The 23,325-nt window shown below is 44.4% G+C and overlaps 1 protein-coding gene across 4 annotated transcripts in view; it reads right to left on the reverse strand.

Annotated features, from left to right (window-relative positions):
• The window catches only part of MOCOS (molybdenum cofactor sulfurase), a 174,891-nt gene that overhangs the window by 29,194 nt on the left and 122,372 nt on the right, over positions 1 to 23,325 (reverse strand). The window lies entirely within an intron of this gene.

Below are 23,325 nucleotides of genomic sequence, written 5' to 3' on the forward strand. Positions count from 1 at the left end.
AAGTTACTTTACTCTCAGCATACACGCATGCCAAACTAAATTCCGCTGTGTTGTGCCTCAGTGCACTCTGCTATAATGAAAAAGGGATTCTCTTACCAGAGAGAATTCCCAACAGGTTATGGGAGCCCAGTATTTTGAGCTGTGTGTACTGCAACTAGAGAGTTAGGTTTGTTCCAGGAGATCCAGTGAGATCTAGCGTGGACACTTTGAATTGCTAATCTACAGCAACTGCCTTTTCTTGGAGCTCAGTGAGGATGGCTACTTACCTAGAGGGAAAGCTCAGGCTGACTATCCTGAATGCAGACAATTACTTGGAATGGAAAACCTGACTGAGGCTTGCACTGAGAGCAGAAGGACTCCAGAAAGTAACTGAGGAAGACCCCCGCCCCCGCAGATGGAACCACAGCTGCTGAGAAGATTGCTAAAGAGAAATGGCTGCTCAAGGATGCGAAAGCTCAAGTCCTGACAGCTGCTTCTGTGAGTAAAAACTATCTTACTACTATATGTGATCTTAAGACCTCAAAGAAAATGCTAAGCAAGCTAGATTCCTTGCATATGAAAAAGGGGTGGGCATACACCTTTAACTTGAGAAAGAAAATGCAGGTTCTCCAGTATAAAGATGGGGACTGTTTTGCCACACGCTGGACTACTTTGGGACTTTTTTCACAATTTAAAGCTGCAGGGGAGGAATTTACAGAGAATTAGAAGCTGGAAGCTCTGTTCCTAAGCATGCCTCCCAGCTATAGCAGTATAATTGGCCAATTGGAAATCCACACCACTCTAAGCTTTGAGAAAGCAGTGAAAACATTATCTTCTGAAGCAAGCTGAAGAAAAGTTTTGAATTCTCGCTATGAAAGTGAATTGGCAAGTAACTTTACTCTTAAAGCAACAATTGGTCACTCCAGAGGAAACCCAAGGTGGGGAGGGAATGCTGCAAGAGGAAACTGCATGGGCCCCCCACATTTGCATACCAAAAGGTCTGGTTTCATTGCCAAGGAAACTCAGTCCAGAGAGAGAGAGGTCACATGACCGCCAGCAGGGAGACCGCTCCTGGAATGTATGGAATGAGGCCAACTGGGACTAATGCCTTTAGATGTTTTCTGTGTAACCAATTTGGCCACAAGGTGGTGAACTATCCCAAGAATCTGACAAGAAGAGTCGATTTTACTGAGAGAAATTTAAATAAGGACGTTAAGCATGCTGATGATTCAAATAGGAATTTCAATGTTTCCCTGATGCAAGGCGATGAAAAGTTTATTTTAGACACAGGTTCCTCAGTTCATATCTCAAATAATTTGGATTTCTATACTGAACTGTATTATATTCCTGAAGAGATTGTTCATTTGGGCAATAATACTACAATTAAAGCAAAGAAGAAAGGCGAAGGAATTTTGTATTGCAAGTTATTGGATGGATCAATTAATGAGTTTTTTGGTGAGAGATGTTTTGTATATCCCTGACTTCTCAAGCTCCTTGCTTTCAATATCCAAGCTAGAGAAACAAGGCTGTGAACTGTATATTAAAAATGGACAATGTGTTGTTACCCGGAATGGAGAGGTTTGCCTTGTAGGCTCTGAATGCAAAGGCCTATACAGCGTGCAGGAGCAACCTGTATCAAAGACAGACAGAGAAAGACCAGCCTGGTCCAAACCTGAGGCATACCAGCCTAATGAAGTGAACCTTGCTCAGTCATGCCCGCATGAAAACCGCTTGCAACTGTGGCATAGACGCCTGGGACACAGGAGCTATGAGTCAATCCAGAACATGAAGGAAAAGGGATTAGCTGATGGCATTGATTTTGTACCATGTGACATTGTAACTAACTGTGTTTGTTGTCTTGAGTCCAAAGCAGTTAACAAGCCATTTCCAAAGCAGAGTGAAAGGAAGACCAGAAGACCCTTGGTGCTGATCCACAGCAATATATCTGGACCACTACCAGCAACCATAGGTAATTTCAGATTTTTTCTCACATTCATAGACGATTTCTCACGATACAGGCGTGTGTTTCTACTAAAGGAGAAATCACAGATGCTCGAGAAACTCCAGGACTACGTGGCCATGGCAAGCAAAAAATTTGGGTGGAAGCCAAAGATCCTGCGCACAGACAATGGAGGAGAATATATGTACAGCACCGCACAGCAGTTCCTGAGAGAACATGGAATCGTGCATCAAACCACGGTAGCTTACAACCCGTCCCAAAATGGAGTCTCAGAAAGAAAGAACAGAAGCCTTCTGGATATGGTAAGATGCATGCTTGCTGACGCACACCTCCCATAGAAACTTTGGGGAGAAGGCATCATGACTGCTACATACATACAAAACAGAATGCACACAAAGCCTATAGGAACAACACCATATGAACTTTGGCATGGTCATAGGCCATCCATGACACATCTGCGTTGTCTTCGGAAGCATGGCTTACCCATACATCCCAAAGGAAAAAAGTACTAAGTTAGGGGCTAGGGCCACAAAAGGGATTTTTGTAGGCTACTCAGCGCAATCCAAAGGCTACAGAATTCTGGATCCTGACACCAACAAGATAAGCATAAGCAGAACGGTGTATTTTGATGAAAATGAAAGAGCTATGTCTTCAGAGGGGGCCTACACTGAAGCAAGCATTACCAGACCAAACACCCCGATGACTGGATTATGCATCTTGATCCCAGAGGAACTGAGGAGGAGGAGACAGCAGATCCAGATCCAACCACGCTCGACACAGAGACCCCCAGCGATCCACCAGATGCACCTGAGATAGTGGGAGAGACTACAGAGGGTGGGGTGAGGTGATCAACGGGCTTAAACTGAGGTGTTCCTGCCCTGAGACTGTCTTACCTTGCAAGAACGGCAGAACAACCAGAACCCTCATCATGGGAGGAAATATCCCAGCTACCACAACCAGAAGCCCAGAAGTGGAAACAAGCTGCAGTTGAAGAGCTTGAGGCTCTACAGAAAAACAAAACCTAGACTCTTATTAAGTTACCTCAAGGAAGGAAAGTTATAGGCTGCAAATGGGTTTTCAAACTCAAACATGATGCTGATGGTGAGATTCAGCGCTACAAACCCAGATTAGTAGCAAAAGGATATTCACAGAAATATGGAGAAGATTATGATGAAACATTTGCACCAGTGGTTAAACATACCACAGTAAGGACTCTGTTAAGTATTGCTGCTAGCAAAGGAATGCATGTTGAACACCTAGACGTGAAAACTGCATTCTTGCATGGCGAACTAGAAGAGGACATTTACATGCAACAACCACCAGGTTTCTTGGAGGAAGGCAAAGAGGACTATGTATGCAAACTGCAAAAGAGCATTTATGGTTTAAAACAGGCTGCCAGAGCATGGAACATAAAACTAAATGATATGCTGCTTCAAGCAAACTTCAGAAGAAGCAACACGGATCCCTGCCTGTACACGAAATTCACAGATGGCAAGTGGACTTACATTTTGGCGTATGTTGATGATTTGATTCTTGTCTATGAAAATCCAGATGACAGCAAGGTAATAATGCATCATCTGAACAGAGATGTGGAAGTCAAGTGACTTGGCAACATTGCACACTATTTGGGCATTCAAGTACAAAGAGAGAAAGATCAACCAAGAACAGAAAATTAAAGACTTGATAAAACTGGAAAATGCGAATCCTACACCAACTCCAATGGAAGTGAACTACATAAAGCAAGATCAAACTGAGCCACTATCTGACAACCATAGATATTGTGAAGCATTGGGTAAGCTTCTATATATTAGTACACTCACTAGGCCAGATATTAGTACAGCAGTTGGCTTACTTTGCAGAAAGACTGCATCACCAACAGTCAAGGACTGGAATGTAATTAAGAGACTTGTTAGGTACCTAAAGGGTACTGCACACTTTAAGCTCAAGCTGCCAGCTAACAGTCAAGCAAAACTAGAAGCATACATAGATGCAGACTGGGGTGGAGACCTAACAGAAAGGAAATCCACCAGCAGTCACATAATTTTCTATGGAGATGGAGCCATAAGCTGGTCAAGCATCAAGCAAGATATAACAGCATCATCAACCACTGAAGCAGAATATGTATCAGCTGCACAGGGCTGTCACGAGATGCAATGGTTGTGTCAACTACAGAAAGATCTAGGTATAGATGTACCACAGCCCATACCAGTGTATGAAGACAACCAAAGCTGCATCCAACTCTCCAAACAAGAAGATGTAAAGAGGCGTACTGAGCATATTGATGTGAAGTACCATGTAGTGAGAAATCTGCAAAAGGAAGGACTAATCAAACTGATCTACTCCCAACAAATGAAATGCTTGCAGATATACTCACTAAGCCACGACCAAGACCCTGCTTTGAAAAGCTGAGAGAGAAAATGAATCTTGTGAACTGAGTCACGAGACATCGAGAGGGGGTGTTGGAAGTTAAGGACTTTGCGCTGTCTCTTATCTCAAAGACAGTGGAGGACAGCCTAGTGAGTCAGAGGGCTAGAGGGTCAAGACATAGGTCATCCCTTCTCTACTGCTCTGACACTATCCCTTTGGAATGTAGATTGCTACTCTTAGGGACTAACTTCCTCCCTCCCTTCTCTTCCTGTTCCTTCTACCTTGCAACATGCAAGCAAGCTCCTCTCCCTGCACCATGTGTGCAGAGAAGATGCAGAATCCATCTGCATCCAGCTAGCTAAATAGATTAGAGATCCTAACTCCTCACTTTCCTATCTAGAATGGAGTTCTCTAATACATGTCTTATATATTGATCTGAAACTATGAACTGGCTCCAAGTTACTTTACTCTCAGCATACACGCATGCCAAACTAAATTCCGCTGTGTTGTGCCGCAGTGCACTCTGCTATAATGAAAAAGGGATTCTCTTACCAGAGAGAATTCCCAACAGTTAAACTAGATAAATTTATAGATGCTGGACAAAGAAAGGAAGAACAAAGCCATTTACTGCTAAAACAATTAAATAACCAAACAGAAGTAGTATAGGGGCATACCTGCTGTCAAAAACCATGTGCTTTTGCTTACAAACAAAAGCACGTGGCTAGAGGATGACGTCACAGTGAGGTCACAGGGGGCGGAGGCGTGCAGCTGTCAAAATGCGCTTATGTCACCAGAAAGACGTCATTGGAAGGGCCTGAGGAGACCCCCACATGACCGGGAAGGGTCAGACTACCACGCCTACCCCAGAACATGTCCAGACATGTCCGAAGGGGGGCATGTGACCCTTCTACGAACACGCCTAGCCACCCTGGACCAATAGGAACAGGCTTCAGGCTCCGGAAAGGTCCGAGTGCGCAGGAGTGATAATGGTCGGGCGGCCATTTTGTGTAATATTATTGTGTGAAATGGCCCAGAGGAGACCCCACATGGATGGGAAGGGTCAGAAGTAGGGGTACGTCCTTACCCCCGGAAGTCTGGCACCCACCCTACCACCTTTACCCCAGAATATGTCCAGACATGTCCGAAGGTGGACATGTGACCCCTCTACGAACACGCCTAGTCAGCCTGGACCAATAGGAACAGGTTTCAGGCTCCGGAAAGGCCCGAGTGCGCAGGCGTGATAATGGTTGAGCGACCATTTTGTGTAACTTTATCGGGTGAAACGGAGTCAAGTGAGCCCTCTACGAACACACCTGGCCATCCTGATTCAGTAGGAATACACCGTTTCTCTCTGAGCCACTTTGTTTTTTGCAGACCCACGGTTTGAGCGATCATGGGTTTCCCCAGAGAGATCCTTGGAGGATATTGTACAAGAAACAATTGTAAATCCTAGCCCGAGAAAGCAGTATATTAGTACAAGTTCTGATGATGAGGAACTCCCGCCAGCCAAGCGTCTTGAAGAAGAAGACCAAGAACTTTATGAAATCTGGCAGGGAATCTTGGAAGATGCAGCGGTAGAATCTTTTGGAGATCAGGTAAATAAACACTGTTGGTGTTACAGGCTTGGGGAGTATGAGAGAATTCCCAGGGATGTAACATAAAAACTGTGTTCTTTAATGTTTTCCCAGGAGGGTGAGGACCGATGCCTTGACACACCGCCTCTAGCATTGTGGAACTATGCAGAGCCCGGGAACATGCATATCAGGGTGCGTATGGAGAATTTAGGGGTGGGGATATCTCTTTTAAAAGAAAGATAGAAAGAAATAGTAATAACAACATACCTTCCTCATCCTACAGAATCCTCCCGCTGTGAGAACGCATCAACCCAGTCATGTTACTATGCAGAATTTCCTAGGACTACAAGTGGATGATTCAGATTACATACCAGCAAGGAAAAGGAAGTCTGCTATGAAAGGCCTTGTCAGAGCGGGGGTATATGGAATTTTAAAATACTGCCTGAAGAATTACATGCATGATTCATGCTACGGGTGTATGGTTCAAGCAGGGGGGCAAGACTCGCATGAATGTGTTACTTGGACCAATAGAAATATTTCCAGATTTATTAGAATATTGTCATCAAGGATGTGTGTGAAAGCAGTGCTCCACATAATTATTATAATTGGTTACAGCTTGAAAATGTTATTGCTGACTAGTGATACCGTGAATCAGACTCTAAACCTCATCAGTAGGGTTAAGGGTTCTGATGACCCACAGGGTGCGTTAGAAGCTATCCCACAACAGAAGGATTCCAGAATGCTCTCTTTTGTGAACTGTGTCCTCGAAAAAAGGGGGTACAGGCAGTTTCTTGTTCCAGAGGTACCTGAATAAATTCCCTCGCAAAAGTCTAATGGGACTATTGTACACGGCTGCCCTCTGGTGGTATGTGTTTTGTTTTGTTTTGTTTTGTTTATACACACTTCATAGAATATTGATGTTGATGAATTGTAAATTCTGACTGCTTTTGTATGTTTATTAAAATGCTATTTTATTATGTATCATTTCATAAATAAAAAATGGTCCTGACTCTAAACAAATGACTGCTTTATTTTTGCTGTGGATACCCCATTACAGATATATTTTACAAGGAGCTTCACCAGCCTTGAGGGTTCTGTAGTAGGGTGGGGTTTGACAAGAGGAGGAGGATGCGTTCATCAGACAATGGGTCCTCTAGCAGTGGGGAGATAATCCCATCAGTCAGCATGAATCTTTTACCACACCCCTATGCAGCATGCATGAGGTCAACCAATCAGAAAGGCCTTGCAAGATCATGTGGGCACAGAACCCACATTGATAAAAACTAGTGTGAAGCAGGAAGACTCCCTCTTTCACCCTTTCAGAAGCCCCAGAAGCAAGAGACTGCTGAGAAAGAAGACTAAGGTATGGCTACCCACCATTTTGTAACTTGCTTTTTCTAAACCATGCGGCCGGGCCTGCTCTTGAATCTGTTTGATATCTTTGGAATCTATATGCATCCTTAGTAAATTCTTATGAATGTGCATGTATCTTTAGCAATTTATCTCATATCTCTCATTTTTCTCCATGTTGAAGGGTTGGGAGGCCTATTTTTGAATCTGTTTGATACCTTATGAATCTGCCTGCATCCTTAGTAAATGCTTATTTTTATATCTGGAGAGCATGTTTTAGGGGCAGGATTGATTTGAATCTTACCCACAGGGTCTTTTTTTTTTTTTTTTTAATGAGAACCCTGACCCTTGCTATTTTTAAATTTTTATTCTTAAAACCTATATTTACACAGGCAGTATTATATACAGCATTTTTGATGTACGCCTCAAGATCTGTAGAAATCTAGTATTCCAAGGGCAGTTTCTGTTCTCTGCAAAACAGCTCTCCTGCAACAAATAAATAAAAGAGGGTCATGCATGCACAACTCACAATCCTGTAAATGGTTTAAATTAAATAAACTCACCCAGCACACGTGTTCATGCCAGCCACTCCTCACAATGTAATCTGTAATAAAAAGGGCCATCTTGTCCATGATTTGCTGGCTCACCGCAGTACATAGACATTTTGTAAGACTTTTTATAAGCAAACCACCGAACAGAAAAATAGTTAAAAAACTGCCCTTATTGATTTTCCCATCTGCAAATTCTGCAGCCATCACGGATGTGGAATAGTTCTCAATATCTAGCAAACTGTTAGGGTGAAGAGAATCCATGTGGGGGCTTAGTTCGGCCTCCATTTTAAGTAGCAAGGGGCCTATCCCCTCCGGTTCTGGTTTTCCACAGGCCTGTCGAATACAACCCATAGCAAGAGAATAAACATGCCGATATTCCATCTTGGCGCCCGTTTAGGTTCTGATTGGGGAGGATATGTCTGAGCATGTCCCTGATTGGGTATTTTGTATATATTCAACAGCACTCACCAAAAACAAAGAAAGAAAAAACACCACCAAAGAGGATGAGCATTAGGGATGATGAAATGAGCACACTCGTGATCTCTGAAGATAAGGGTATGATTATATTCTACTCTCCCCAGCCCATTTTTAGGGGTTGTTTTAAAATGTTATGAATATATATACATGACTGATTTATATTTGATGTTCTACAGAAACTGTTGTTCAAGCCCCTCGGCCTGGGAGAGCCACTTTTTCGCTCTCAAAGGGTTCGGACCCATATCTCATCCCAAAGGATGAGGTTCTCACATCACAGGCTGTTAGAAACACAGTATCTGGTAAATTACATTTTTAAAATTTAAAATAAAATCTAGATGAGTAGTGTTTTGAAGGGTTTTCTGAGTAAGACCATCTCTCTCTCTCTCTCTCTCTCTCTCTCTCTCTCTCTCTCTCTCTCTCTCTCTCTATTTTTATTGTAGATGGCATAGGGCAGAGAACTGATGATAACATAGGTAAGAACAGGGTTTGGTTTTCCCCCCAAATCTCTCTGTAATATCTCATTCTAAAATTCAACAAATTGTGTATTATCTCTCTGTGTAAACCGCCCTGAGCCATTTTTTTAAAAAATTATTTATTTATTTTTGGAAGGGGGGTATAGAAATAGAATTATTATTAGTTATGGTTAATACATGCCTATGTTGTTCACAGTGGACCTGACAAATACCCAGGACGGGTTGCGGAATCTGACTGAGAGTGCTCTAGAGCAGGGTTTCTCAACGTGTGGGTCCCCAGATGTTATTGGACTTCAACTCCCATAATCCCCAGCCCCAGTGGCCTTTGGTTGGGAATTATGGGAGTTGAAGTCCAATTACATCTGGGGACCCACACGTTGAGAAACTCTGCTCTAGAGGGTAAAATAGCTTTTATTTTTTAAAAGCACCCCTGCAAATGTATACGTCATGTGGAAACCTCAGACTAATTCTATCTACCCCCCCTTTTTTTACCCCTACAGAAGAGCCTGAACCAGCCCCCACACGTCTAAGCAGGTTGAAGAGAAAAGCAAAGAGTAAGGGTGGGAGAAAGAAAGAAAGAAATGTTTTAACTATTTTATTTTATGTATAGCATTTATTGATAAAACCGTATGATTCCCTTGTCTGCAGATGTGGTATTCCATGAACAGCATCAACCCAGACACAAGGCATCCAGGGACTCCAACGTGGAGGTGCATCCAGCCTACAAAAAACCCAGAAAGGCTATCCTGGAACCTGGTAAGACATTTCCACACTGCATGACACAAACAGCAACATACTTCAGTAACACACATGTTTGTACCATGCGGGTAAGACATTTCTGCACCGCATGACACAAACACGTTCACACATCATGCACACACCTATGTGCCATATTGGGGAGGACCCCCTTGTCTGCGTGGATTCCTAAAGACGTTCCCTCTACTACCCGACGACAGCTGACCCGGAAGCCATAGGAGCGGACAAAACCACAAGACAACCAGAGACCCTTTCAGAAGGCTGGTAAGTCTACCCCACCCCCCAAGGCACAACACACACACAACACACACACACACACACATTTGCGCGTTCAAAACCCACTAGCTGTGGGTGATTTACTCCAGACATATCTGGTGACCCCCTGCCCCCTCTGATCTATCTGTTTCAGAACATGAACCGGGGTTCCGTGATGTCCAAGAGCTGAACTTCCAAGCTAACGAGTTCTTGGCCAGCATGTCACGTGTTACAGAACACATAGAGACATTGATAAGGACTAGGGCAGAGGCTTTTGAACGCATGACCAAAGCTGAGCAACACCTTGAACAAGCAAAACGCATCATACGTAAAGAGATGGCCGTGATTAGTGATACTTCACAACAGATACAAAGTCTAAAGACATGTGCATGCCCTGTGTGTGATTTCGTAGACAGAAATAAAAAAGATCAACCATACCCTGTCTGCATACAGGTGGGGGGAGGGCCTGCATCTAGCCACCAGCCAGGAGGGCATAGGAATGCTTCTGATTCTTCAGACGAATTTGAACCATCCGAGGAGTCACCTAGTGGTCCCGGTCCTCAGAATGCTTTTACTGAACAGTGTGTAACCCAGAATGGGACCTCTCTATGTGAGGCTTCTGATGTTGGCCTGAATGCCACCCCCAAAGAGCGGGCTACCCACAGCGGAGCTTCTCGAGAAGGCTTGGCGTTCGATGTTGGACCTGCAGCGGGTTCCAAACAGTTCTCTTCTGAAGAAGCATCAGGCATTTCTGAAGAGCCCCCACCTGTGGATCTTCAGTTTATACAGCGTTATAATAGGAGCTATGCACGCTTTACTGGAACTGAAATGTATTACGAATTCAAGTTTGTGAATTTGGACAGAGTACACTCCTTTTGTGATGCGCTATCTGGGGTGCATTCTGCTATTCAAAGGGTTCTGGATAATATAAACAGCCATATAGAACCAGGGGACTTTGTACAGCTCAGATTGCGAGCGCCAGGGATTTCAAATCCCCTTTCTAAGTGCTATATCTAACTTGCTTCAAAGTTATGCACAAATTTTAGCTGATGGGGTATTAACACTGGTGGTGATTGTCATCACACCCCCACGAGGAGCCGGTCGCAGGCATATAAAATCAATACCCTATAGCAGCATTATACAGAAAAAGAGGCTGCATCTGATAGATGTCCCCATGCCCAAAACAGCACTCTGTTTTGCAGCAAGCCTCATGGCTGTTCTAGATTTGAGAGCTACTGCTACACAGATAAAAAAGGGGGCAAAAAAGTTGTACCGGGATCTTGGGTGGAGTGACCAAAAACAAGTGTCTTTTGCAGACGTGGAAACCGTAGAGACACATATGAAGGTCAATGTTGTGCTTGTGCAATGGGGAGCTTCTGGATGGAGTATTTTAAAAACTCCTGAACAGAAGTACCTCAAAACCTGTTTTCTGTTACTTCATGATGATCATTATTATGGGGTTAAGAACATCAAAGTTTTTTTTGGGACCAGAAATTTTTACTATGTCTGCTACACGCCCTACAGAAACACACATGACTGTTTGATGAGGTGCCACCGCTGTTTAGAGTCTGGCTGTGTAAAACATGTGGGGCATGTAATCAGATGCCCCAAATGCAAGATGCAGTGTAGATCACATGAATGCCTAGGAAAGCATATGAAGCTCGCTGCCATGGGGCGGGTAGAATGCATCCCGCGTAATCTATGTGAAAAGTGCTTCCGCTATGTCGAGGCGGGTCATGAAGCTGAACGCGTCTGTAGGGGAAAGCAGTGCCGTGTATGTTATGAGTACCTTTCCCCCGGGGTAGAACACATGTGTTACATTCCACGTCTACAGTACCCCGAGATAGCAGTAAAATATGTGTTTTATGACTGCGAATGCAGGCAGGAGGATGGGATCCACGTCCCAAACTATATTTATGCCAGGGCCTTTGAAGGGGAGCCTGTGGAGCCTGTTAAAGCATATCAAGAGAAACAGAAAGGTTGGGAGAAGTGGGGCCCCCAAGGGGATTATTGGGAATTTAAGGGAGATAAATGTCTGAATGACTTTGTATTATATTTTACATCAGATAGTAAGTTTATGGGGTGCACCTTTCTCGCTCACGATTCGCGGAGCTACGATGGCATACTGATACTGAGAGAGCTAATCAATGAAGGCCTCGATGTAGAGCTGCTCACACGGGGGGAAAACTACTATGTATAACAGTTTTTAAAAATGACATAAAATTTATAGATTCCCTATGCCACCTACCCATGGCTCTAGCAAAGCTCCCCAAAGCTATGGGTTTTCAGGGTTGCAAGGGCTATTTCCCACATTTCTTTAATAAAAAAGAAAACGAGAGTTATGTTGGGAATATGCCAGAGCCCCAGGACTACGGTGTGGACGCTATGAAGCCTGCAGATAGGGAAGAATTCATGAAGTGGTATGAGGAAAACAAATTAAAAACGTTTGACATGCAGAAGGAATTGGCCTATTACTGTCAGAAAGATGTAGACATCCTGATGCAGGCCTGTACAAAATATAGACATGAATTGGTTGAGATGACATGGGATGTCGTTGATAAACCTATGAGGAGGAAAAATGCCAGGGTGCTGGTGGGTATCGACCCCTTCCAATACCCCACGCTTGCTAGTGTGTGCTTAAGAATGTACCGCTACAAGTATCTGAAAAGTGAAGAGATCGCCATTCTGGCCCCAGATAATTACCATCATCAGTGCAAAAGATTCTCAACTATGTCCATTCAATGGTTGGAATACATAGCCCACAGGGAAAACATACATATTCAACACGCTTTGAAAGGGGGTGAGTTTAAGGTTGATATTCCTCAGGAGCTTCAGGAGGCGTTGGGGGTGTTAAGGCATATTATTTAGATGGTTATTCTGTGAATGGGGGAAAGAAATGTGCTTTTGAATTTAATGGCTGTTTTTATCACGGGTGTGTAACCTGTTATTCAGCACACAAACAGCACCCCCTGTTGTCGGAAACCTATGGTTTTCTCTACAATGCTAGTGAGAGGAAAGTTGATGTCTTAAAACGCATGGGGTTTGAAGTCCGTTGTATATGGGAGCATGAGTGGCGTGACATGGTCAAGGGGGATCAGAAGGTGATAGATTTTCTGAAGCAGCAGGGATTTCCAGAACCTCTGGAACCTAGAGATGCATTGTTTGGGGGCAGGACAGGCTGTGTGAGTCTGTATTATGAGGCGAAGGAGGGAGAACAGATTCACTACTCGGATTTTACCTCTCTCTATCCTTTTATCATGCGAAATCGCCAGTTTCCCATAGGACACCCTAAAGTAATTTATGACGATTTTAGACCACTCTCTGAATATTTTGGAATTGCCAAGGTAAAGGTATACCCACCACGCCGTCTCTTTTTCCCTGTCCTACCTGTCAAGGTGAACGGGAAGCTCATGTTTCCACTGTGCAGTCTCTGTGCAGACTCACAGCAGCTGGAGCAATGCAGGCACAATGATGAGGAAAGGGCGTTGGTGGGTACATGGTGCACTGTAGAATTGGATGTTGCTGTGGCTAAAGGTTACAGGGTGGCACAGATCTATGAGGTTTGGCATTTTGAAAGGAGGTCTGGCAGCCTCTTTTCAGAGTACGTCAAAACATTTCTCAGACAGAAGCAAGAGGCTTCGGGCTACCCAGCAGAGTATGTCAGCAGGGAGGATAGGGAGAAATACATTGCTGAGTATTATAAGAAAGAAGGTGTGTGTTTATGCCCCGAGATGATTGAATCAAATCCTGCTAAACGCCAGATAGCCAAGCTTTTCTTAAATTCCTTGTGGGGGAAATTTGCTCAGAGGACAAACCTTCCTAGGATATCCATAGTAAAAAGCCCTAATGAGCTTTTCCAATACCTCTTTTCAGAGAGCTATGAGGTCTCTATGTGTGAATTCCTTGATGATGATACATGTTGTGCGTCTTGGAAAGATGCGAAAGAACGTATAGTTCCGCCAGGTCACACAAATGTTTTTCTGGCGTGTTTTACAACCGCATATGCACACCTGCATTTGTACTCTATCATGGAGAAGCTGGGGGAACGGTGCCTGTACCATGACACAGATTCTGTGATCTATGTGTCTTGTGAGGGGGCGTACAACCCACCCCTTGGAAACTTTTTAGGGGAGCTGACAAACGAACTACCAGCAGACCAGTACATAACAGAGTTTGTGAGCACAGGTCCTAAATCTTACAGCTACAAGTTGTCAGGGGGTACATCGTGTATCAAGGTCAAAGGAATTACTCTGAACTTTTCTAACAGTCAAAAAATTAATTTTGACAGTCTGAAAAATCTGGTTTTTGCCTACGTTTCGGACCAGAACCCGGCACGTGAGATCATGGTAGAGCAGAATGGCATAGTTAGAAATAAGAAGAGATGGGAGATAGAAACACGTCTTTTGAGGAAGATGCAGAGAGTGGTGTTTGATAAGCGCGTCATCGTTGAGGGTTTTAAGACTATACCATACGGGTATTAAAATGGATGTTCGATGGCAACACCCCTTCTCTGCTATCCTTGCGGGACCAAGCAATAGTGGAAAAACGTTTTTCCTTTAAAAAATGCTGGACAATGCACACAGTGTGCTATCTGTGATGCCTGAAAAAATCGTGTGGTGTTATTCTTGTTGGCAGCCTTTGTACAAACAAATGTTCTGTAAATACCCTATGATAACATTTGTAGAAGGTATGCCTGAGAAAATTGATGATGATGATTTGTTACCACCAAATAAAATCTGTTTTCTTGTTCTGGATGACCTGATGAGTGCTTCATCTGACAGCCAGCAAATTGAACGTGCTTTCACTGAGTTTGTTCACCCCAGGAATCTGAGTGTTTTTCTCATCACACAGAATGTTTTCTGCAAAGGGAAAGCGGCCCGTACCATAAGCCTTAATGCCAAGTATATGGTACTCTTTAAAAACCCAAGGGATAAATTACAGATCATTAATTTGGCGCATCAGATTTTCCCCGGGGATGTCAAGTATTTTGCAGAGGCCTAGCATGATGCCACACGGGAACCTTATGGTTACCTAGTTGTGGATTTAAACCCTAGAACTTCTGAGGATTATAGGGTCAGAACGGGTCTTTTCCCTCCCGACTGGCCTGTCGTATACATCAAGAAAAAAATCAAAGGGGGGATACAAAAGGGGGTCACACTGATGCTTTCACAGGTATTCCTGTTACCCCACTGCACTGAGAGCCATGTCTACCTGCGTGAAGAGAAACCTCGCCCTCTTAAAACTCTTTATTAATGCCTCACCACGTCAGAGGAAAGCCATACTATGTGCAGCTTCTGATGATTTAATATCAGCCATATCAGAGATTGCCCTGAACACCTTAAAAGGAAATATTCCATTGTCTCCACACCAGATGCATGTACTAAGAAAAAAACGTGGATTAATTAAAAAACTGAGTAACAAGCACATATCTCTGAGAAAGAAGAAGCTTTTGCTCAAGCAGTCTGGAGGATTTCTTACACCGCTGTTAGGTATTGCAATTCCTCTGATAACAAGCCTTTTAACCAAACAATAATGGAATATGCAGAAAAGATGCACATGGTCCCCAAACACCAGTTAGATTTGCTAAAAGGGAACCCTCCTAAGGAGGAAAACATCAGAGCTGCTACAATCTACGCTTTAGACACCGAAATGCAAGGTGTTCTTCAGAGGTCTGACTTAACAGAATATGAAAAGGCTAAACTTTATGAGGGCCTACTTCAAAAATATTTAACACATGTGAGAATGGGTGACACCAAAAAGGGAAGACTAAACCTGTTTCTACCACAGCCTGAGATGCCTGCTGTTGAAGCTACACACAGCTCTGATCCCTCCTTTCAGGAGATCTTGGACACTCTCCCTGTGTGTTCTAGGAACCCGGCAAAGATTTTGTTAAACAAGCTGAGGCAGAATGCTGCAGTTACAGCGTGGGATGAGCGGGGGCGTTTTGTCTATAAGGGAACGGCTGTTGAGGGTTTCAACATTGTGGATCTGATCAAGGCATTCACTCAAGTTCATACCCTGCATTCCAAACGCTTCCCTAAAGGCTGGGATCTGTTCATGAGCGGTTTGGCAGAGTTAAATGTGCCTACCTCTGTGGCAGGAAACCAGATCAGTAGGGAGTTTTTGGAGCATATGAAGAATCCTACCCCTGCAGCTAGCCCTCTAACCTTAACTCCTACACCCAGGACTTCTAAAATACCCATGAGAACTCACTGGCTCCAATTGTAACCTGCTACATATATATTAAAACATGCAAAAGTGTCAAATAAATTTTTTCTCTGAAATATATTTTACAGGGTGGTAGTTGCTGCTTTGAGGGTAAGAATGATACAAGCACACACACGTATACTTTTTAAAGACTCAAGGCTTACTTTATTGTTCTGTGAAAATCAGTACAAGATCCACAACCTTGTGTGTTTTGAAAACAATTTGGGGCATGTCTGGGCATGCATTTCTTTTTCTTAACATACAGTTCGACCATCTGGTCATTTCTTTCTAAATCCCCAGAATACAATTCTTGAATCTGCTTAAATGTTAATCCCCTACCCCTCTGCAGTAGAAAGAACAAACAGTGGTAGCCGCAGGTCACAGAGTCGGGAGCTTGGAGCTGTCGGGGTTGAAAGACAGTCTTAGAGGCATTTTTTCTTTAAAAATTCGTAATCGCTTTGGGAAACCGTGGGTGATTTGGGGGGTGTCCATAAGAATAAAAAAACTCTGCCTGGTTGTCCTCTGTCAGGTAGATGGCTAACCAATGTTCTCCCGCGAGGGTATGGTCGTGTGTGTTCACTACTAATCCCACAGGTCTTTGTAGCAGTCTCTTTCTAGGCAACCAATCACTAGGGAAAACTCCAAAGAATGTCTTTCGGGTGCAGGGGCTGGCAGACAGTACGCGTGTTAATTGTATGCTATCCATATTACATATAGTCGAACACTACATCCCGCCTGTGGTTTATCTCAATGAGATTGTCAAATACTGCATACACAATCATATTAATGGTCAGTTGAAGCGGTCTGGCAAAACGTATCTCGGCCCTCTGATTCCCTGTCTTAATCAGGGAATAGTGGCCCCGGCATTCTTGGTCAGGCGTTAGATCAAATGCAAACAGTGTGTAGCCTTTCCCATATTCTTCCCTATTAATGAGTAGGGGTCTGTCTTCTAGATGCTTGCCTGTAACCTGTAGCAACCACATATACTCACAGATATAGTTACGTGCTGCAAAATCTGGCTTGTAAGGCTTCATGGGGATGGGAGTACTATCCATATAGAGGCAGGCAAAGTTAATGTCATAATGCTTGAAATTAAAGGGATTTTTGGTATATGAACCACTAAATGCATCGTTATTCACAAAACCAATGATGACAGTTTTTGGCAACTGCCCTAAATACAAATTTTCCTGGTTGCAGACACGGCTTCCAGCGGGGATACTGAACACTTTCATACTCACACGGTCCACAGGGTATTTTGCATTGGCTGTGAGCAATGCCTCTGCATGTGCTAACCGCACAGAAGGGTTCAGGGAACATTTCTTGATAAAGAGGGATGCCGATAGTATTTGCAGCTTGTAGCGGGGGTTAGCTCCACCGGCCATCAGACAGAATGTGTCCTTGTTGCGCATTAGTTTAATTTTCACATCTACACTGTTTAAAAGCAGTTTTTCTTGAAACATAATATCTGTATGTAGGTGCCCCATTAAGTCCACCTTCCGGCTTTCAGATGTGAACGCTGCTCTGTCTAAAAATCCTAAATTTGCCCCATCTAAAGCTGTTATCTCGTGAAAGCCCGGGGCATCCTTATAAAATAACCCTGCTGAAAACTGTGTAGATAGAGTGGCCTCACTGTAATTCATCATCGCTTCAATGAAAGCCCTGTAGGGGTAGGTGCTACTGTTCTGACTGACAAGACGGTCTCCCAGGGTCACATCCACCTGGCTAAACATGGAGGCTATCGGGTAGTTTACAAACCCCACAGCAGAATCCTGTGCCAAATTGGTTCCATCCTCCTTGACAATTTTACAACACACATATAAAAGCGTGTTATTCAAATCCAGGTAAAAATCTCCAGACCCTGCAATGAAAAAGTCCAGAGGGGCTGTGTCTGTCAGGGCTGTAAGCGGTGGCACCTCGACATATACGCTTCTCTCAATACTTGTTTGTGTTGGTGCAATTTGGAAAAGGTCCAGTTCCGATTTCATGCATTCTTCGGAGCTGCAATGTATAAAAGCCATTATGACTTAAAAGATGTCACCGGGAGCACGTTTCCTCTTCCCCTTAGGATGCCTTCGATGCTTCTGAGGCTTTTTCAGGTTCACCCCTTTTCTTTTAAGAGGTTGGGGAGGTCCTGATAGCTGCACACGTGATGCTTTTTGTTTTCTTTTGACATACATCAGTCCTGACCCCCCTTGTGAGGAAGAGGCTTGATCCATCCTGTTCAGAACATTCTGGGAGGCCTGGCCCACTACATCTTTGGCAATACCTCGCGCTGCTGTTTTATTGTGTGGCTTAATGATTTCCAGCCCCCGCCTCAAAAGAGGTACAGCTTTCCTGAAAAGGATCCTAAATATACCCCCAATTCCTGCCCCATACACGACAGGGGCCCCCATGAAGCCAGGAAGAGCGCTTCCGGCTTGGGCCCTGTAATAGTTCTTGTAAAGGGCGGGGTCGCCATAAGTTTTCAGAATTGGCATTTTTTCTTTTCCCTTAAAGCTGTTGTTCTCTTCTGGGGCGAAAGTGTAGCTTCACAATAACCTTGCCAAAACGGAATGGTACACATTTGTCCTGGTCCGTCTTTATCTGGACCGTGATTGTATCAATATGATGCTTGCTGACAGAGATGTAGTGTGGTTTATCATAAACAATGTTAACACATTCACCGTTCAGGCCCTTCACGGTGATACTTCGCAAAAGGGGCACATGGTGGTCTCCCACGATCTGATACTCTACAATGTCTGTATAAACAAACAGAGTGTTGAACCCCCGTTATGTCTGCAGGAAAAGGGAAACCTTTGCCTGCTGTATTATGAACAAACAGAGTTTTGACCCCACCGGCTATGCTTGATGGGTAAGACAGCTCTTTTGGGTGTGTGTCGGGGAGGAGACCTAATATGTGTGCTAATTCTGCCCCGGCAGAAAAGGTGTATGCATTGTTAGGGCTCATAATCTGTATATATCTAGTAACAGAGTCATAAAGCAGGGTAGTCCCCTCTAGAGCCTTCTGGGTGCTGGTGATTTCATTCATATCGTGCAGCAAATCATTTATGCTGGAGTAATATCCCTTTCGTAAGTAGAAGGTCCATTTCTTTAACCCCTTGCTATATTGAAAGGGGGTGTCTGTTGTGATGGTGTCCCATGTGCACGGGTACTGTATCTCTGAGAGCCCCACCTCGCACTCCCCGGGAAGATCCAGTGGCCTGGCTAGTTGGATGGTGAAATCTGAGCTAGCGTTCTGTGGAAAAGCCTTCTTGCTGGCGTTACTAGGGAGTGTGATGTAAAAACCCCTATCGCCCATTGCAGAGGTCTGAAGCAGGCACCCAGCTATTGAACTTTTCAGGCCACCCCACCCACTTCACTAAATGTCGTTTTACTTTGCCACGGACTTTTGTAGCTAAAAATTTTTCAATCTTGTACAATTTGTCCTCTCCTGCTTTAACTTTCTGTAATCCTTCATTATAGAAGCTCCCAATAACAGGCTCAACCATGAAGTCTTTTAGCAGATAGACCAGGCGTTCAGCTTTTCTGATGACTCGGTCCACTATAAATAATTCTGTGGTGTAGTTCTGTTCATAACCTTTCTCAAAAACCCCTTTAATTTTTGAAATCCTGACGTGATCTCCTTTTCTTAACACTGGAGACTTTGCTTTTTTATGGCTACAGCTGCCATAGACTCTTCTCCAAACAGACAGGTCGTTGCTGGTTGTGACATCTACTGGCCTGCATTGTATGGTTCTGTGAAAGCTGTGGTTATAGCTCTTTAGGAGTTGAGGCAGGACATCAATATACCTGAATATGTTATGAGCAGTAAAATACCTCCACATACGTGTTTTCAAGGTTCGGTTCAGTCTCTCCACAAGAGCAGCTTTGACATCATTGTTGGTGACAAAGTGGTGAATACCTTGCTCCTTTAACAGGGTCCCTACAGGTTTATTTAAAAATTCCCTCCCTCTATCTGTCTGGAGCTTGCCAGGCTCTCGGCCTTCTTTGAAAATAGCTTTAAAAGCACCGGCCACTTCCCTCCGTTTTATCTTTTAGAGGTACAGCCCAGGCATATCTAGATAGAATGTCCACAACCGTCAAAATGTACTTGTACCCATTGTTGTATTTACAATATTGCTGCATGTCCACTAAATCGGCCTGCCATTGTGCATCCACCCCTGAAACAACAGTCTTGTTTCTTTTAAAATGAATCCTTGCAGGCCTGTGCAGAGTGTAAGCATCCTGCTCTGAAAGCCATGTCTCAACATGCCTTTTACGCAGATCTTTACTCTGTTGTCTGGCCTCTTGAAGTAACGGGTTTACACCTCCAAAACTCCCCACTCTCCCAGGAGTGTTATATATTTTCTTTAAAACTTCTTCGGACCCTGCCATGGTTCTGTTTAACACAAGTATGGACACACATATTTAAAGCAAAATTCTTTTATTGGTCCTCATCCGTACACGCACAAGATATGCAGGACACAGTGACATCCCTGAGTTGCATGTTCTCAATCCCCCGTACCTGCACAAAAGAGGGGAATATTTTAATACCACCAGGTAAAACACAGACATACAAAGCAAGGCATATTAAAACCCTCCAACTCACCAGCTTGCCGGTTTCTGCAATGGGGACCTTTTCTTCAGATACGGGGACCGTTTCTTCATGCTTTGTAAGTGCATGGCCGTCCATGGTTTCCTCCTCCTCACCGCATTCAGATGATGAAGTAAAGCACACAGCCCTACAGTAATCGGCCCATGGGTCGGTGGAGTCTGGGGTCAGGCATTCACAAGATCCCCAGTCCTCGCTCGACCTGCAGCACTTGCACTCACAATTGAATAGCCTTGGCCTGGATGACAAGTAAGATTCGCACCCACACTCATCTGAATAAGTAAACTCTCCACATGAGCTATCACAACACTGATCGTCGCACCAATAAAAATGGGGTCTGCTCTTCACCCATTTTCTCTTCTTCCTAAGCCGCTTTTGTTTCACAGGCTCTTCTGTTTCAGAATCTGAGGAACACACGTTTCCCACTTTGGAGATGGTAGCTGGAGGCTCTTCATCTTCAGTTTCCATGGTGGTTAGAAGGCTGGTGTCACAGCGCCCGCAATCACATTCTAGTCTACCACCCTCATCTGAGGGCCCTGCTGCAAAGTTAGTCTCTGGAACCTCACCAGCAATAAGATCAGCCCTGTGAGGGGTTTTCATACCCATAGGAGGGAAGGACAGACTCCGTGCTTGCATAGGCTTAATCTTCGTGGGTGCCTGTGGCGATGATAGGTCTGTGGCACGCAGTGGAGTCCTAGTGTCAGCCATCGTCTCTGTACAGCTGTAAAATGGCTTTCCCTCTAAACGCACCACCCCCAACCCTGTTCGTAGAGGGGTCACTTGACCCCGTTTCACCCAATAAAGTTACACAAAATGGCCGCTCAACCATTATCACGCCTGCGCACTCTGGCCTTTCCGGAGCCTGAAACCTGTTCCTATTGGTCCAGGCTGACTAGGCGTGTTCGTAGAGGGGTCACATGTCCGCCTTCGGACATGTCTGGACATATTCTGGGGTAGGGGTGGTAGGGTGGGTGCCAGACTTCCGGGGGTAAGGGCGTACCCCTACTTCTGACCCTTCCCGGTCACGTGAGGGTCTCCTCAGGCCCTTCTGATGATGTATTTCCGGTGACATAAGCGCATTTTGACAGCTGCATGCCTCCGCCCCCCTGTGATGTCATCCTCTAGCCACGTCCTTTTGTTTGTAAGCAAAAGCACATGTTTTTTGACAGCAGGTATGCCCCTATACTTCTAACAGATAAAAACTGTAGGCATCTACATCACATATGTAAAGAAAAACTCAGTTAAATCAAAGGTACAAACCTTTAGTCAATAAGCTGTCAGGACAAGATGAGATATTACTATCATTTTCACTACAAAACCAAAGAGAGTTATGGGGGTTTCTGTGTTTTATTTGGAGGTTTGCAACTCTTTGCTTCCAAAACCAAACTTCCCACATCAGAGCAGTAAGGTGCTTAACCATGTTCCTGCTGCCGCCTCCCCCCCCCCCATCTGAACACTAAGGGCAAGAACACGAAGGGCACAATCAAGCACAAAGTTGTCTTATATGCCCCACTGGAATGAATATAAGCTACATAGGGGTAGGGATGTGCATTTCGTTTCGGATACAAAACGTTTTGTGAACAAAACAGGCCATTTCGGCTGTTTTGTAGCCAAAACAAAACACCCAGTGCTCAAAACAGAAAATTTTGTAGCCAAAACAAAACGTCCCTGTTTCGGATACAAAATGTTTTGTTGTTTCGGCTGTTTTGGAACTCCATTTTGCAATCACAGAAAGTCTTTCTCCTTCAGTCTTCATTTTTAGTTTTGACCTCTGTTTGAATTTCCAGCCCTTCCAGCCGGCAGATTGGCCAGCAAAAGCATAGGCTGATCTGCTGGCAATTGCCTCCTTATTCCTTTTAAGCAAATTTAAGGGTAAATTTTACCCTCATTGGCCAGTGGGGCAGTGTGCATTTCATTGTTGTTGTTTCACACTGTTGTGTGTAGATCAATTGCATTTTGGGCGGGGGGGATTTGGATGTGCATGACCTTTGTAAATCTGCCTGATTTTTTCCAAAGCTCTGTTGTTGTTGTTGATGTGTGATGTTGATGTTATTTGGGGTGGATTGGGGGCAGAAATCAGTCTTCAGGGGCAGAAGAGTGGTTCAGGTGGTAGTGCCCCAATGGGTGTCTGCTGCCACACAGATTCCAAAGGAATTGGGAAAAGGGCTGATTTTTAAAGAATTTCTGAAGTTGACATGTCTTTGGGGCAGATTCAGGGCAGAAAGGGGGCCTGAGGGGCAAAAAAGTCGGTTGGGTGGCAGTGCCCCAAGGGGTACCTGCCACAACCCTGATTCCAAAGGAATAGGGCAAAGGGCTGATTTCTTAGGAATTGTTCAAAGTTTACGCTTCTTTAAGCCCCCCCCCGGATAATGGAGGTTTCAGCAGACCCATAACTCCACCTGGGGGGTACTGGGGTACCCGGGAGTGAGTGGACTGCCAGTGTAGTGCACATAGGGTGCCAACCGCCCCCATGGGTTGCTAACCCATGGGGTGCTGGGTTCTGTTGTTTCTGAGATATTCTGAGTGTAGATTCTCTGGTAGCATATGAGATTTTCAATGACAAACCATGAATCCACTCTCATATGCTACCAGAGAATCTGAATCTACATTCAAAACATCTCAGAAACAACAGAACACAGTACCCCATGGGTTAGCAACCCATGGGGGTGGTTGGCACCCTATCTGGTCTACACCACCACTCGCTCTGGGCCACCCTGGTGCCCCCCAAGTGCAGTTATGGGGCAGAAATTATGGAGGTCCATCATTCCCTATGGAGAAGAACTTT

Source organism: Hemicordylus capensis, chromosome 6, assembly GCF_027244095.1.
Source record: "Hemicordylus capensis ecotype Gifberg chromosome 6, rHemCap1.1.pri, whole genome shotgun sequence".
NCBI lineage: Eukaryota > Metazoa > Chordata > Lepidosauria > Squamata > Cordylidae > Hemicordylus > Hemicordylus capensis.